The sequence below is a fragment of the Peromyscus leucopus genome, chromosome 10, assembly GCF_004664715.2.
Source record: "Peromyscus leucopus breed LL Stock chromosome 10, UCI_PerLeu_2.1, whole genome shotgun sequence".
Classification (NCBI taxonomy): Eukaryota; Metazoa; Chordata; class Mammalia; order Rodentia; family Cricetidae; genus Peromyscus; species Peromyscus leucopus.
In genome coordinates this window covers 4,292,586-4,309,895 of record NC_051071.1, presented here as the reverse complement: position 1 = coordinate 4,309,895, position 17,310 = coordinate 4,292,586, and the positions used below count along the sequence as shown (strand labels likewise).

General features: G+C 38.1%; 1 protein-coding gene and 1 pseudogene across 1 annotated transcript in view; one reads left to right on the top strand and one right to left on the bottom strand.

Annotated features, from left to right (window-relative positions):
- The window catches only part of Acyp2 (acylphosphatase 2), a 166,121-nt gene that overhangs the window by 77,276 nt on the left and 71,535 nt on the right, over positions 1 to 17,310 (bottom strand). The window lies entirely within an intron of this gene.
- Positions 14,423 to 15,366, top strand: LOC114708314 (annotated as a pseudogene).

Genomic DNA, 17,310 nt, shown 5'->3' with positions numbered 1-17,310 from the left:
CATGTGTGTTTGTGTGCTGGAGCCCTGTCTGTCTAGCTCATCTAGTTCTTCATCCTCATGAGGGGACTGAAGTCAAGGGAGGTGGGGGCTTAATTTCCCCACTACAGGGGGGAATAGAGGCTATTTCTATGTAAACAGAAATTGGCACACTCCTTGTCCTTCCCTTTCCTCCTCTCCTCCCTCACATCTTTAAAGGATGGAAACACAAAGGACTTGCATTTTCCTACATTAAGGAGCTAAGATGAAGATGGGAGAGATGATTAGAACTCAAGAAAAACAGCGGTGAAGAAAGACAAAGAAACTACTTAACCTCCACCTGGAAGGTCAAAGAAGAGCCATTGTTCAGTGTTTGTACTCTATGCTGGGATGGCTAGAACCCCGTTTCCTGCTATTCCTTATGTTAAAGGCCACACCAGGAGGCCCTCTTTTATGCCCTTGTCATGGGCCTGGGATGGGTATAAGCCAGAAATCTTAATAAGAATATCACTAGATCTTTTCCTGGCCCCAAAGATCAAACCCCACGGAGAATCCAGCAGTTGCTGTACTGTCCCTAACTTCTGCTCTGGAGAGACTATGCTGAGACCACACACTACTGATCCTGAGGTGGAGATGCAGGGGGAGAAAGGCACAGACTGTTGGATATACTGACCTTGAGCCTTGGGAGGTTGGGAAGTGAGATCCGTAAGTTTTGACCTCAACCTGCCCACACCTACAGGGTCCCAGTACGAATATTGTGGCAACCCTCCCATTTTACAGTTTAGAATACCCCAAGCAAGAAAGAAGTTAGTGACAGTGGTTTCCTTTGTACTGATTACCACCACAATTCAATCCAGGAAGAGACTTGGTAACCTTTCTCATTTGGGTTTAGGGATGTCTCACAGCCAAATCATTAGAGCACAGTGAGTGAACCCCGCTTCCTACCTGTCCCCAAATGCTCTTCCCCATCTCGACCATGCTAACTATGTGTGTGTGTGTGTGTGTGTGTGTATGTGTGTGTGTATGTATGTATGTATGTGTGTGTGTGTGTTTTCTACATATACATATATTAAACCCGCACTGCCATGTCTGCCCTTTTTTGTGGTTTTGAGCATTAACTTATTGTCTAGTCCAGGACAGGAGTGGGAGGGATGCCACAGTGAAGGGAGTGGCAGAGCCACATTGTTACATAGTCCAAACAGAAAAGAAAGCATTTAAACCAACCACAGCAAACCTTAAATTTACATTCTAGCTCAGAGACTATGTAGAGGAAGTTGAAGGTAGGAGCTTCTAGGATGTGGGAGCAAAGCCTTATAGGGAGGGGAGGACCAGTGTCAGTAGAGGAAAGAAGCCAGAGTGCATACAGCACCTTCAAGTCCTAGCCCAGTCTGGTCTGTCCATCCCCTCCTGCCACTGCTGCAGACCCCTGTCTTAACACACAAACCTCGAAGCCTCCAGTTTTGCCTTAAAGGTCCTTCCTTAGTCTCCCTAGTGCTGTCTGCCTTTTTTATGAAAAGACACACTTGTACAATTGGGAGAAAGGAAATAAGCATAAATCATCCTTTTGTCTGGGATGGTATATGAGAGCAAGAGTGAGATGGAGCTTTCCTTATGGAAGAAATGGGAGAAAAGAGAGGGTGCTTTTAAAGCAGTTTCTCCATAAGGCAAAAACCCCTACAGACTTTAAATAAACTAACCTGCCCCGAGAGACTGACCCACCCTGTTATCCCTGAGCTGCTGTCAGGTTGTCCCCAGCCTGTGTTCTGTTTGCAGCATGCATAGCCCTGTTCTAACCCTGGAATAAAGGTCATTGACTATAAATACAACAACAACAACAACAAAAAGCAAAGTTCCACAGATGAATCCAGCCTCAGGGCAATGGGGTTGAATAGTAACTCCCAACAATGAGCATTAACATTTCAAGTAGTTTGGAGAAACACAGTAAATATTTGTGTAATCTGTGTTCTTACTTGAAGTTAAATTTTTATTGGTGAAACTCTGGTAGGAAGGTCCTATGATAATTAAAGAGAAGAATTTGGAAAGATGAGACATTTGGTATTTTGAAAGGAAATTCTGTGATATTCTAGTTGCTAAAGAAATGAAAGTCAGGCTTCAGTTGTTCATTTATAAAGTAATTTAAAGCAAATTTTATGTGTTTTTAAATTGTCTTATTGATGCCATTATTAAAGTAGTACATGACAAATCTTAGTATTTTATGTGATTTCTAGTTGAAGCAATTTCTGTTATTTTTTAAAATTCATAAGTATATTAGGGGAAAGATCTAATATACCTCACTTATTTAAAAGGACCTACAAAATGTATAAAGGTTGATTTTAAAAGGAAAATGAAGTTGGGTATGGTGGCATATGCTTGTAATCCTAGCACTCAGGAGGCTGAGGCAGGAGAACCACAATTTCATAGAGTCTGAACTACACAATAAGACCATGTCTCAAAAAGAAAGAAAGAAAGAAAGAAAGAAAAAAAGAAAGAAAGAAAGAAAGAAAGAAAGAAAGAAAGAAAGAAAGAGAGAGAAAGAAAGAAAGGAAGAAAGGAAGAGAGAAAGAAAGAAACATCCAACAAATAAATAAATAGGAAACCATTAAGTTAACATGTGTGCTGTAAAGTTTAAACATCTTCAATAAACATAACTTTAGACTGATAAGTGATAGCTAACAAAGCATACTTAGTCAAAACTGCACCAATATGTTTACAATCATTTTATAAATTATTCAGTGCAAACTTGGAGAAATGAGTTTAATTAAGAAAGATTATACTTGGTTATTAATATGAGAAAACAGACTGACAATATTTTAAATATTTGTCAGAATGATAATAGAAACAAAGAATTGCTTGGCAATGGTGAAGTTCAAGTTTCGCAGGAGTCTATTTCTAGGACTTTACTGTTTTTTAACAGAACAGTGAACAGTCTCAAGCATCTATATGGGGTATTGGGAGCATGATAACCAACTACTTTGGTAAAAACCTGTCATGAATTTCACTACTGGGTAGAAAGATCCTTGGGTATTAATTATAATGAATGAATTTGCAATATTTTTTTAGACTCTAACACAGTATCTGTATTCTATCTCTTTTTACTTTATCTCTCTTTCTAGAACTTGACAATGGTTCTGGTGATATAAGTAACTTCAGATTGCAAATGCATGGTGCCATCCAAACCTTCTATCATGTTATCTCAACTTATCTCTTCCATCCAATACTCTTGTGTGTATACATGTGTGCTGACCTGTTTGTATGGGTGTGCATGGCATGCAGAGGCCAGGGGAGGACCTTGAATGTCATGTATTCTCTGCCTTATTCCCTTGAGAGATCTCTCACTGAACCTGGAGCTCACTGTTTTGGTTAGACTGGCTGGCCAGAGAACTCCTAGGGTCTGCTTGTCCGTGACCTCCAGGGTTGGGGCTACAAGCATGCAAGTCCATGCCTGTCTTTTCTATGTGGGTGCTGAGGACTCTAAGTCAGACCCTCATGCTTGCCTAGCAAGTCTTTATCCCCTGTGCCATCTCCAGCCCTAACCATCTGGTTTTTCTATTCCTTAACAGTATAAGTACACTATTCTTGTTAAACTAATCTACTGCTTTAAAAGTATGTCTTCACTCTATTTATTTTATATTGTCAAAAATAATCAACAAATGCCTCTGTTTAATTATTGATCCATCTTATATGGGTCTATTCAAATTCCACCTTTAAGCTAAAGATTTTCTAGTGGACTCCATCTTTAAAGCAGTTTGTCTACCTCTAATATTTGGTAACATCTGCATGTGCACATGAAATTTACCACACAACCATCTTGAATTGTTGTCTACATGTGTCTTATCATCTCATAGATTATAATGTCTGTTTTTATTTTGTTTATTATTTGGATTTTTTGAGATAGAGTCTTATGTAACCTAGACTGGCCTTGAACTTGATATGTAGTTGAAATGACTTTGAACTCCCAGTCCTTTTGCTCCCCCACCTGCTGAGATTATAAGCATGGGCCACCATACTCAACTAGTCCTAAGATCTTTAAGCATAACTTTTATATCTGTGACATATATTCCAGGGTGTCCATCCAAGACTTATTTCTCTTTCTTTCTTATAAAAGGAAGGAATACCAATTCCTTTTATATGGAAAGCACCCAGATAAAACTATTCAGTTTCCAAAATTCCCCAGTAAATAGTGATGCCCATATGACCCTAAGTTCTGACTAAAGAGATGAGCAGAAATCTGTTTGTTGAGACCTTCTTTGGAAGGAAACAAAATATGAATGTTATGCCTAAAGGAAGAAGAGCCATGTGTGATACCAAGGACAAAACTACATAAACAAAAGCTTAGGACATTGGTGAAAATGGACAGTAGACAATGAGATAATTCAAACATTGGACAATGTACTCACAATGGACAAATATGTACATCAGTAGCTGCAAGACACTGTGTCAGATCAAGTAGTAATGTTTTTTCTTCAGACAGGGTCTCATGCAGCCATGACTGGCCTCGAACTCAGTGTTTATTTAAGTAGAGGATAATCCTGAACTTATTGTCTGCTATCTCCACCTCTTGAGTGCTAGGATTACAGGCATGCACCACCATGCCCAGTTCATACATGCTGAATGTAAAATCCGAGGCTTTGTGCATGCTGGACAACTTAACTATACCTCCAACATCCAAATTGTAATTTTTATTTATTTGGGTTTTTTTTCACATGGTAAATTTAAAGGACACAAATTAAGTACTACTCTCAATAGAGAGAAAACTACTTTTAATTCAGGAGATCAAGAATAAGTTCTTTTGTGGAAGAAATACATTTCTGAAGGTCTTTAAAGAATTTGTAAGGTAGGAATTGGGGAGACAGGATTAGGAGAAAAGGTGTCTGGAAATTAGGAGACAAAGAAAGAGAAACTGAAAAAAGTAAAAACAAGGTTTGGGGTAGGAAACTGGCAGTAATATTAACAACACAAAACAAGAAAGACACTGCAAAGTTAGTTAACTAATACACAATACAACAGCAAATAAATGATAAAAAGAATAAAAAAACAGCAACAAAAAGAAACAGTGTATATTGGGAAAACAGATAAAGGGTCAAACTTTATCCACACTTAGTCTTAATAACCAAGCGAACAGGTGAAAACAAGACTCCTTTGAACTCATCTCACTCCAGCTGCCATTCGACTTCTTTGACACCTCGCTTACGGCACATAGTTGACAACTGTGCAAGGAACAATCTCACTTTCACCCATCATCATGTGAAATCATATTTGAAATAGTCAACATAATTGACAAAAAAGACCTAGAGTGTGCTGCCAAAGCATAGAACCTGAGTCCATTAAGTTAAAACAAAATGAAAATTCAGTTTTTCTGTCTCATCGGTCACATTCCACATGCTCAGTAGACATATGTACTGGACAATGGAAAAACAACCCCTAACTACAGAAAGTTCTAGCAAACAGTCTGCCCTAGGAGGTCTCTTTGAAATCAGGGATAAGGCAAAATTGGCTATAGCCAATTCTTCAGTACTTTTATGGACTGGGTTTGAACCCATGCAGTGTGTTAGTTAAGAAAGGGAAACAAAGCTGAAGTAATGGAAAAGAATGGTTATTCCCTTGGAAAACCCAGAAAACAAAAATCTGTTACAAAACTGAATGACTAGGAAATAGAATATAAAACAATGAATCAAATCTATATATGTTTGCACAGCAATCTTTATAAAACAAACGGGTGGCTTTTACTGACAGCAGCAATGAAGGCGTGGACACATCTTGAAATATGCTTAACGAGGAACACAGCAGTTATATACTACAGCTGAAACAAAGTCTTTAGGAGGCAAACCCCAAAAGTTGAACATGGATATACATGTCTACATGTATATGTGTGTATATATATGTGTATACATATATATGTGTGTGTGTATGCCAATCTCCCTCTAAATCTTTATATTTCAAATAATCCCAAAAGTTCAAGTTATAAAATATCTTCAATTTGACTAATTATTATCAAACTTATCTGAAAAATTATCAACTTTTAGACTAGCTAAATTCTTTGAAAAAAGAAGGGTCACTGCTCAATGGGACATCAATTGAAGTATATTTAAAGCACTCGACAATTGGATAATATCAATAAAAATAACTGAAATTTAGATGTCTAGGAATAAAACCAGTATTTTATAATGGTTATTTATGACAAATTGATACATTAAATTGGCAGAGAGAATTAAGTCAGATTCTTGCCTCATAATACGGAAGAAAACAAATTCTACATTGGTTTAAACTTTCAGGGTTAAAAAAACAGAGCTAAATAATTTTAAAATATTTATGTTGGGAAGGGATTCCCAGACATGATTCTAAAGCAAAATCATGAAAACAAAAAAGATTAGACTCACAGAAACATGTAAGTGTTCACTGTTATAAGACCAACAATAAATAAGTATGAAAAGTAATTTTATAATTTAATTTTTATTATTTGAGCATTATTAAATGAGTTTTTATTTCATCCATTAATATACTGAAATACCTTATAGCCATTAGTGATGATAACAGGAATATATGCTTACTGACATGTAAAGACATTCATGAAAAAAATTAAATCTTTTTCATAAAACATTATACACCTCTGTAGAGACCCACAGATGTTTCCTAGTGAGAACTTACTCAGGGTCCAAGAATCTGAGCTTGCTTTACCCAGCATGGCTGCATAATGGGATGACTTGACCAGAGGTGTGGTTACCAGATATTTGGAAGGGTCTACACTTGGCTATGTGGTGTACTTTGATCTAGCAAGGGTGAGGTCTTTTGCCCTGCCCCTTGGCATTGTTACAAAAAGTCCTTTTGAAGAGGCAGAAGGGGCCATTGGATTTTGATCCATGTCCTCCTGAAGCTATCCTGTGTTTCTGTATGTCTCCTCTCTGCTATCTTTCTATCTAAAAGTTTCTTATTCCTCTCTCTTTCTCATAGGAACCATTTAAAAGGTGGGAGCTGGCTTCCTACACATCTCTTTATAAATTTATATAATTTTCTGTGAAATTACAAACAAGGTAGAATGTTTGCCAAATTCTTAATTGCAGCCATCTCTAGATGGAATTCTAATGGGCTGTTTTCTTCTTATTTAATCTATAGCTCCTCATTTGTCTAAAAGTAAGTATGTTTTTTTTTTCTTGATAGTAAGTAAAAAGGATTTTTGAGCTTTTGTGATTAACAACAGGTAAGATATTTTTGAAGAAAAAAATAAAAGTAATTGCTAGCTTCTATTAATGAATTTATTTTTATGGTCAGGTTATAGGCAATTAATTTTTTTTTTTTTTTTTTACTTTTTGGGATTACTTCTGGACAGGAATACTTTCACTCTTTTTGTCAAAGTGAAAAGATAACTTTTCAACTGTGTTTGGGCTATGCAGCTACAAATCACACAACTGCTTTATAAAACAGAATTTGCTGTCCAGTGAGTACAGTTGACTGGTACACAGAGATCCATATCCTTGTTGTTTGATCACAGTCAATGACCTATGTAGACTAAGGACGAAGGCCATTTTCTTTCTGTTCTTCAAGTAGTTATCACTCTTTTTTTTTTTTTTTTTGGTTTTTCGAGACAGGGTTTCTCTGTGTAGCTTTGCGCCTTTCCTGGAGCTCACTTGGTAGCCCAGGCTGGCCTTGAACTCACAGAGATCCGCCTGGCTCTGCCTCCCGAGTGCTGGGATTAAAGGCGTGCGCCACCACCGCCCGGCGGTTATCACTCTTGATGCCAGTGGCACAGCCTATGAAGTGATCACTTCAGTCCTAGGAAAGGACAGGTTAATTCTCAGTCATCTGTGCAGGGCAAAGCAGAACACACTGGAGATGTCAGAGTGACAGATAAACTTAAGCTATAACCAAAAGCAAAACAAAATGAAAGAAAGTCTGTATGTAATTTGATATACAATCTACAAGGACTGTTTCCTGTAATGTGAAAAGCAGTCCTTCAGTGAGGCTTCCAGACAACATGCTCTTCAGAGGTGGATTAGTCAAAGGAATTAACATTTCCAAACGATTCTTGCATCTCCCCCAGATAATGAGTGGAGGCAAAGACCTGTATACAAGTCTTCAGCTTCAACTGGAAAACCCAAATTTGATTTTACTAAAAACAAACACCCTACACACACAAAATTACCATGACTAGTAACTGAAATCCATTCCTTCTTCGTTTGTGTATTCCTTTATTTGCCTGTAATGAATACTGACTGTGTGCCAAGAACAATGGAGAAAATTACAGTCTATCTAGTGCATTGTTATGCCCCACTTTTAAACTCTGTCCCCAACAATGTTGCAAATATTTATTAGGAGTGAAGAAAAAGAGGAAGAGCTGTAAGAAAAAGAGACAGGAGAAGGCTGAAGGAGAGGAACATGGACTTCTTGGTACCACGATGCAGATTTGCTCTACTTGAATTTTCAAGTGCTATTTCCTACACTGCCAGGCATAAGAATAGCTGAGTGCTCTTGGAAGGCAGAGGCAGAAGGATCAGGAGTTCAAGGTGTGTGCTGCCACACCTGACTCTCACACGAGTGCTGGTCATCAGAGCTCAACTCCCACGCTCATTGCAAATACTTTATCCACAAAACTGTATCTACAAAACTCAGTTCCTGTGTGTGTGTGTGCACACATGTGTATGACTAAAAGCCAAAAAATTAACTTAAGCCAGGCGGTGGTGGTACATGTCTTTAATCCCAGCACTCAGGAGGCAGAGCCAGGTGGATCTCGGTGAGTTCGAGGCCAGCCTGGTCTACAGAGCGAGATCCAGGATAGGCACCAAAACTATACAGAGAAACCCTGTCTCAAAAAACCAAAAAAAGAAAAAAAATTAACTTAAAGTGAACTGTCAGGAATAAGTTATGTTTATTAAAGTGTTAGGATAAGTTCAATCTTCAGTATCACCAGCAAAAATTAGAACACATGATGTCTAAATTTTGTCATCATTTGGGAAGATAACTCTTGATCTCCCTGATCACCCTGGCCCTTCTGGTTCCCCTGGTCTCCCTGATCCCCCTAATCCTCCAGATACCTCTGATCCCACTGATCCTCCTGGTCTCTCTGGCCCCAGTCTCCCTATTCTCCCTGGCTTTCATGGGGCAGGGGGAGGGAAATCATTTGTCAGAAGCTGAGACTGAGTCTATTCACCATAATTAGACTACTGCTCAGTGCTTGATCTGACTTTTAAGTTATGGGATATTTACAAGAGGAAACAAATTCAATAAAAATCACTCATGATAATGATTATAAACATTTTAGTCACTATTAACATTTTAGTCATACTATTTAGATTAATCATCCTTGATTCAAAGTTTAAAATAAAAAATGTACCAAACTCCAAAAATTTGAGCTTTAATATGAAAATTTCCACACCTGACCTTCTGTAATAAGTCACAGCCAACACATGGGCACTGAAATACTGTATAATATAATACTAAGTGTGTAAGGTAATATGAGCCATAAATGAATTTTATGGTTAGACTTGGGTACTTTCTCCCAAGATATCTTACTATATAATGCAAGTATTATAAAATTGGAAAAAAAACTAAAGTATATATCCAAACATATGAACTATACAGTATATACTGTATGTTATTCAGGTTTCCTTATTTAGGTTTCCTTGCACTGATTTACTCACATACAAAATGAAAGTGACCGTAATATATTTTATAAATGTGCTGAGATTAAAGATCAAAATGATTGTAAAAAAATATATATGTAATTTTACTTAACATAAATGAATGAATGTGACCATACCTGTGGTGGTTTGAATAGGCATAGCCCCCATCAGATGGGTTTGAATGCTTGGCCCAAAGGGAGTGGCACTATTAGAAAGTGTGGCTTTGTTGGAGTGGGTACTGCCTTGTTGGAGGAAGTGTGTCACTGTGGGGGTGGGCTTTGAGGTCTCAGATGCTTAAGCCCAGGCTAAGTGGCACACAGCTCTTTTCCTGCTACCTACAGATCAAGATGTAGAACTCTCAGCTACTACTCCAGAATCATGTCTGCCTGCATGCTGCCATGCTTCCTGCCATGATAATCATGGACTAACTTCTGAAACTGTAAGCCAGCCCCAATTAAATGTTTCCCTTTTGGAGTTGCCATGGTCATGGTTTCTCTTCAGAACAACAGAAATTCTAACTAAGACAATGGCATTAAAATGTCTTATAGCAGATGAGGAAGTATATTCTTTAAGATTTTTTTATGTGTATATATGGATGACTGTGTGATATCTGCATGTGAGTGCAGGTGCCTGAAGAGGCCAGAAAAGTGTATCAGATTCCTTGGAGCTGGAGTTACAGGCATGGGTGCTGGGAACCCCATTTATACCACATCTATGCTTCTGCTGTACCAGCTCTCCTGCCTCCAAAAGATGTCTATTTTATCATGCACCCCAATTTATACAGTAATCTTACTGTAAAATCTTAATCATAAAAACCTAGGATTCAAATCCCAATAGTTTTCCAAGTGGTTATAATTTAAACATCATTTCATCTCTCTCAGCTACAATTGTAAAGGGAAGGAGGAAATTGGAATGTTGGTACTACTTTCTTTTGCTAATATAAATGGAATAATTAATGAAATCAATATAATTTTAAGGGTTGGGTAACTCAACATAAAAATCTTAAGATTTAAAGATAGTCCATATGTTTCAGATGGCCACATGCAATTGGTGTCGACTGTACCGAGAATTTTTGCAGGCATCTGCATGCACAGCTGAGTTTATGTTCACTGACATCATGGACAAGTCAATCCTATGTCAAGATAAACAAAGAGCGGGGAGCCCGGGGCATTTCTGTCTACACCATTGTGAATCAGTTTGTTGAAATGAAGCATAACTACAAAGAGGCAAAAAAATAATTTTTCTTGATTCCAGTGGCAGCTGTGTTTTTTTAATAATACCTTTTTAAGGAAGTTGTCAGTTAGGTTAATTTACCTTCAAATGATGACATTTTGGAGAATAACACACCTGCATGTTCTAAGACGGGCAGAAGTTTGCTGGAAAGGCCTTGGTACTCTAACTTCTGATCAAAAACTTAAATGTACAAAGATTGTATTGAATTACATGTTATGAAAACTGGCACTTATTGGCTAGTTATTATAAAAATCCAAATGCAAAAGCAGTTGAGGCACAGAAATAGACAGCTAGCAACACCTTTCCACTGAACCTAACCCCTACAGTCATCAACCACAGTGCTCTTCCTGGTAAATCAATGTTGATCTGAACTGAATTACAGTACTGAATTACGTTTGGATTATTATGGGTTTGTAGTACCATTTATATTTAATCTGTAACTTTAGTAATTGTATTCTGTTCAGATTTATAAGCATTATGTTATATGTAGTTTTATCTGCACACATAAGTAATACAATGGTAAAAATAACTTCAGTCAATATTAGAAGTCCACGGGAATTTTATTATTACTCAAGAGTGTGGGCTGTAAACTTCCAATCCTCAGCTTAGGGACCACTGTAACATGGCACACATTAGCTCCATCCAGGATTTAACAACAAATGGCATGCATTAATTCCATCCAGGATTTAACGGCTACCTGGCACACATTAGCTCCATCAGGGAGTTAAAAGAAAAAACGTACATGGGATAGAATGGTGGCTCAATAGTGAAGAGTACTTGCTGCTCCTCCAGGGATCCAAGTTTCTCAGCACCCATATTGGGTGGCTCATAGTTGCCTACAACTCCAGCTGCAGAAGAGCTTCTGGCCTCACCAATCACATACACACACAGAAATAATGTTAAAAATAAATCATTTTTAAAAAGAGAGAGAGAAACAGGAAAGAAGCAATGTACCATGTTGGTTTAAATTCCATTTCTTCACTTCAAAGCAAATTTCTTTATCCTTGCTTCTGATTTACTCCCCAATTTCAAAGTTCAATACAGCACAGGACATTGGAAGGACACAACCAGGGAAAGAACCCCCTCCTGCAGCAGTTATGATACTGGACTGCTTGAAGTTTTTCCTGTCGGTTTCTAAGGAAATAGGCCAGTGGCAACGCTTGTTACAGCTGGGAAGCCAACCAAAGTATTTGTCAAATGAAGGAAACAACTAGCTCTTTCTACTCACATTACTCTAGTATAATTTAAAGAAATGCATTGGAGCTACCATTTTAACTGTTTAAGAGATGTTCTATAAGAAGTACAATGCTGTCTAGTCAAACCATAAGTCCCAGTGAATCCTAAGAATCAACAGCCCTTGAGAGACTCTCTAAATAAGGACAATTGTAAGATGGTATGAACAGTATATTAAAATTTTCCAGGGAAAAATTAACCATAAACCACTTTTATCTTCTTTGCATGTAAATTATTAACTATAGAACAACAAACACATCAGTCCAAAAATGAGTCAAAAGCCTATTGAGAATTATGTATACACTGCGAAACAGTGTTACTTTGCTTGAAATACTTAAATATTACTTAGACATTTAAAATGTATTATATAAAAGTTTTAAACTTAACAGTTCACAAAAATGAAAAGATTTTGTATTTCCCCACCACCAAATACCATATTTTAAGAAAACAGTTTTTTGGTTTTTTTTTTTTTTTCAGTTGCTGGGTGGCACAAACCTAGAAGCCAGCAAACATTCCTGGCTTCATTCTTAAGAATGATTAAATACATCTGCAAAAACAAACAGTTTGAAAGCCAAGCTTGACAAAATATTTTTTGAAGCAGCAGAAAAAAAAAATCTTTTTCTCATTTCCTCAATACTCTTCTAGAGAAATCAAAGTGAAAGCTAGTAAACTTTTCTTTTATGGAGAATAGCTTCAGCGAACATATATTCATTTATACACACAATCACAGAGTGAGGTGTGAGGACACAATTTGACAAATAACTAGTAAAGCTGATTTATGGTGCAGTACATTACTCAACACCTTAGACAAGTAACAATGATCCTTCTGTTTTCCCTTTTAATGGGAATCTACACTGAGCCCCCAAAACCCGAAAATAAGAAAATATCTTTTCTTCTAAAGTCTAAACATTATTTCTTATCAGGAGGCTATCTAATGAGTTAAGTCAATCACTGGGCCATTAATTCAATTTGGTCTTTAGCAGAAGAAGTCTTCAAAGCTAGGAAAGAAATTTCTGTTGTATCTTGCTATTCTGAACAAAATCTAAATTCCTGGTCAAGCATGGAACTCATATAATGCCAAATCCAGCAATTAAAAAGAAACACATACAATAAACTACCATTCTGCATTCTAAAAAGCAAGCAACAATAACCTTTAAATACAAAAATATGATGAGGGCTGCCATGTAAAATGAAAATAAGAAATATAAGACAGAGAACGGCTTTTTATCAATGCCAGGATCATAACTAAGCAAATAAGACATTTGAAAAAAGAGAATGGGAGGCGACATGCTAGGGCTGCAGAAGAAGATGATTAAAAGGAATTTTTAAAACGTGAGTCAAATTACAGAAGACAATAATGTGGAGACAAAAACAAGGTTAAAGAGTGAGCATACCTCAAAGAACCCTAACTAGATGGTGGGGGTCAGAGGAAAGTGGCCACAGTGTTTCCCTGGGCTGAAGGCAGACACGAACCACACAAGGAACACACCCCAGGAAATGAGTGGATCTGTGTGAGGTCCTGGAACATTCTGTGCTGTCCCAACTTTTGCATTGCAGAAATCATGCAGGCCAGCTGATTAATCTTCTCTCTCTAATCTACATTGTATGTACATGAAATTGGCCAACACAGAATTGTGCAAAGAACCTGAAACCCAAGTTTCAAAGAACAAAATATCACACCATTATTGAAGAATGATGAATAAACTAATAAGAATTATGGTTCATGGTTTTTGTTTTTTGTTTTTTGTTTGTTTGTTTGTTTCATATCCTGGTCATTCAATTTTAGAGTACCAAGGTCTAATTTGAGATCTTTTTTTTTTTTTTTTTTTTTTTTTTTGGTTTTTCGAGACAGGGTTTCTCTATGTAGTTTTGAGCCTTTCCTGGAACTCACTTGGTAGCCCAGGCTGGCCTCGAACTCACAGAGATCCGCCTGCCTCTGCCTCCCAAGTGCTGGGATTAAAGGCGTGCTAATTTGAGATCTTTATTACTGTAGTTCTGTATAGACTATTGAATCCAAGTTAGCAAAAATTCTAGCTACCAAGAGCTTTAATTTGGCCACTGCCACATTCACAACAATGCATATTAGATGCTTGTGATTGTAAATTTTGTTAACTTGGCTAGACTAAGGTACTCAATTGTTTAGTGAAAGTCTACGCTGGGTCTTGCTGTAGAAGCACTTTTGGATGTGACTAATATTTGCAAGCAGTTAATATCTTAAAAAAAACAAATCTACACAATGTGAAGGGAGTTCATTCAATAGGTGAAGAAATCAAAAGGAAAGACAGTTTTCTGAGACCAAGAATTCTGTCTCCAGATTGTGGCATTAAAACATGAGTGTAGGGGTGGGGCTGACGTCAGGAGCCAAGATGGCAGCTGTGGTCCGTGTCTCCATGAAGCATGGCTTCCCGGCTACCACTCTCGTCAGGGTCAGCCTGTAGTTTCAGACCTGCCAAGGGGCACAGACAGCTGCTGCTGCAGCTCCCCGAATGAAAAAATTTACCATTTACCAATGGGACCCAGACAAGACTGGAGATAAACCTCAAATGCAGACTTAAGAAGTTGATCTGAATAAGTGTGGACCTGTGGTGTTGGATGCTTTAATCAAGATTAAGAATGAAATTGATTCTACTTTGACCTTCCGAAGATCATGCAGAGAAGGGATCTGTGGCTCTTGTGCCATGAACATCAATGGAGGCAACACTCTGGTGTGCACTCGTAGGATTGACATGAACCTCAGCGAAGTCTCAAAAATTTACCCTCTTCCACATATGTATGTGATCAAGGATCTAGTCCCTGATCTGAGTAACTTCTACGCACAGTACAAATCCATTGAGCCCTATCTGAAGAAGAAGGATGAGTCCCAGGAGGACAAGCAGCAGTATCTGCAGTACATCGAGGACCGGGAGAAACTGGATGGATTGTATGAATGCATCCTGTGCACCTGCTGCCGCACCAGCTGCCCCAGCTACTGGTGGAATGGAGACAAGGTCCTGGGGCCGGCACTTCTCATGCGATCATCATGGCTGGATGATCGACTCCAGAGATGACTTCACAGAGGAGCGCCTGGCCAAGCTTCAGGACCCCTTCTCTGTCTACCGCTGCCACACCATCATGAACTGTACACAGACATGCCCCAAGGGTCTGAATCCAGAGAAAGCATTGCTGAAATCAAGAAGATGATGGCCACCTACAAGAAGAGGGCCCTGACTTAACCCTCTCCATGCTGGATGTGTTTGTCGGCTCCAACTTGAATCCCTTTGAGCACCGGATTCTCCAGGAAAGCAGCATGTATAATAAACATCTTATGAAAAACAACAACAACAACAACAACAACAAAAAGGCTTGAGTGTACATGGGGCACGGTGGTGCATTCCTTTAATCCCAGCACTTGGGAGGCAGAGGTAGGGGGATCTCTGTGAGTCTGAGTATAGCCTAGTCTATAAAACTAGTTTTAGGACAGACAGGGTTATACAGTGAAACCCTGTCTTCCGGGTTTTGGCTCCAAAAGCCAAAAGCCAAAAAACTTTTTTTCTTGAGTGTATAGTCTTCAGTTTTAACACACAACAATAAATTGTATCTTAACTTGCCAACTCCCACAAATATACAAGCCATTTCCTTAAACTCATTCTTCATACATATGTATACATTCATATATATGTATATATTCATATATATGTGTATATATGTATATATATATATATAGTGCATACAATGTGGTGCATACAATGACAATCAGGGTCTGGGGACATGTTCAACCAGTAAATTGCTTACTGTGTGTATGCCTGAGGACCTGAGTTCCAGTCCTCAGTGTCCACTTAAATCTGTCTAGCTGGTTTAGCTAAATTGGTGAGATCTAGGTTCAGTGAGAGACCTTGTCTTAAATATATATATGAAAGAAAGAGGGAAGAAGAAGAGAGGGAGGTGAATGAAAAGCAATTGAGGAAGGAAGACACCTAACATCAATCTGGCCTCCATACATTCATACACACATATGCACACCACATACACTGTATATACAAAAAATAAAACAAAATTACATATTTACATCTTTCTGCACATACACATACATACACAAATATATATTAAATAAAGAGAGAAAGAAACAGACAACTACATAATATACATGTAGATATAGATATATAGACTCGTTTTATGTCTCTGGAGAACACCAATTAATATAATATATAAAATTATGATGAAAACCAAATTTATTAGACTAGGCAGAGTGTCACATTCCTACAATCTCTGTATTTGGGAGGTAGAGACAGGGAGATCACAAATCCTAAGCCAGTCTGGGCTATATCGTAAGTTTAAGACTGCCTTGGTCTATCAGTGACATTCTATCTCAAAAGATTATTGTATTTCATCTTATACTATAAAGTAAAACTTCCAGTGCCAGGAGGGTTACATTTTGTTGAGTCATTGGCCAAAGGGACTCCTTGGAAACTCTCAAGCATAATAGGCCACTGCCAAGGCTATTGGTTACTCTACACAACCTGATAGTTAGGCCTATTGCTAAAAACAACACATATATGTCACTGAACATAGAGAGGTTGAGCTGATGCCTAACTGGAAGCTTCACTCTAGTGACTACTTTTCATGGTACTAAAAGGAACTCAGCATACTACTGAAGGAGAAAGGCGAACATCAGTCTCTCCCAGCTACAAAGCCTGAGACCTGTAACAGTGACCTTCCTGTAAGTATGCTGATGCAAGAGTGGCACAGATGTTATGGGAGTGACCAATCACTTTCTAAACTTGTGTTTAAGGCTCAGATGGAATCCATATATGACATTGCTAAAGTGGTCAAGAACCTAAAACTAGATAGGACATAGAACTAGGAAGAAATATAATACTATCATTCTTCTAAAGAAGGCAAAAGTAAATAATTCTTGATGACATACTGCTGTATCAGTGGCTCGCTCAGTCCTCATCAGAGAAGCTTTTTGCAGTAGATGAGAACTAACACAGAGACCCACAACTGGACAATGTGCAAAGACTGAGAGACTTTGGAGGAATCAGTCCTAAATGTCTTCATCAAAGCCTTCCCTTCAAGGCTCAGGGCTCTATGTGGAGGAGGAGGCAGAGAGATTTTAAGAGTCAGAAGTAATGGGTAACTCCAAGGAAACAGTGTCTTCCAGATATACCAGGAACAATATACAGGCCTGCACAGGTTCAAGTTAGATGGGGTTCCAGCACTAATAGGAAGAAGTAGACCTGGGCTCCCACCCCTAACCAAGAAGCTATCTGCAATT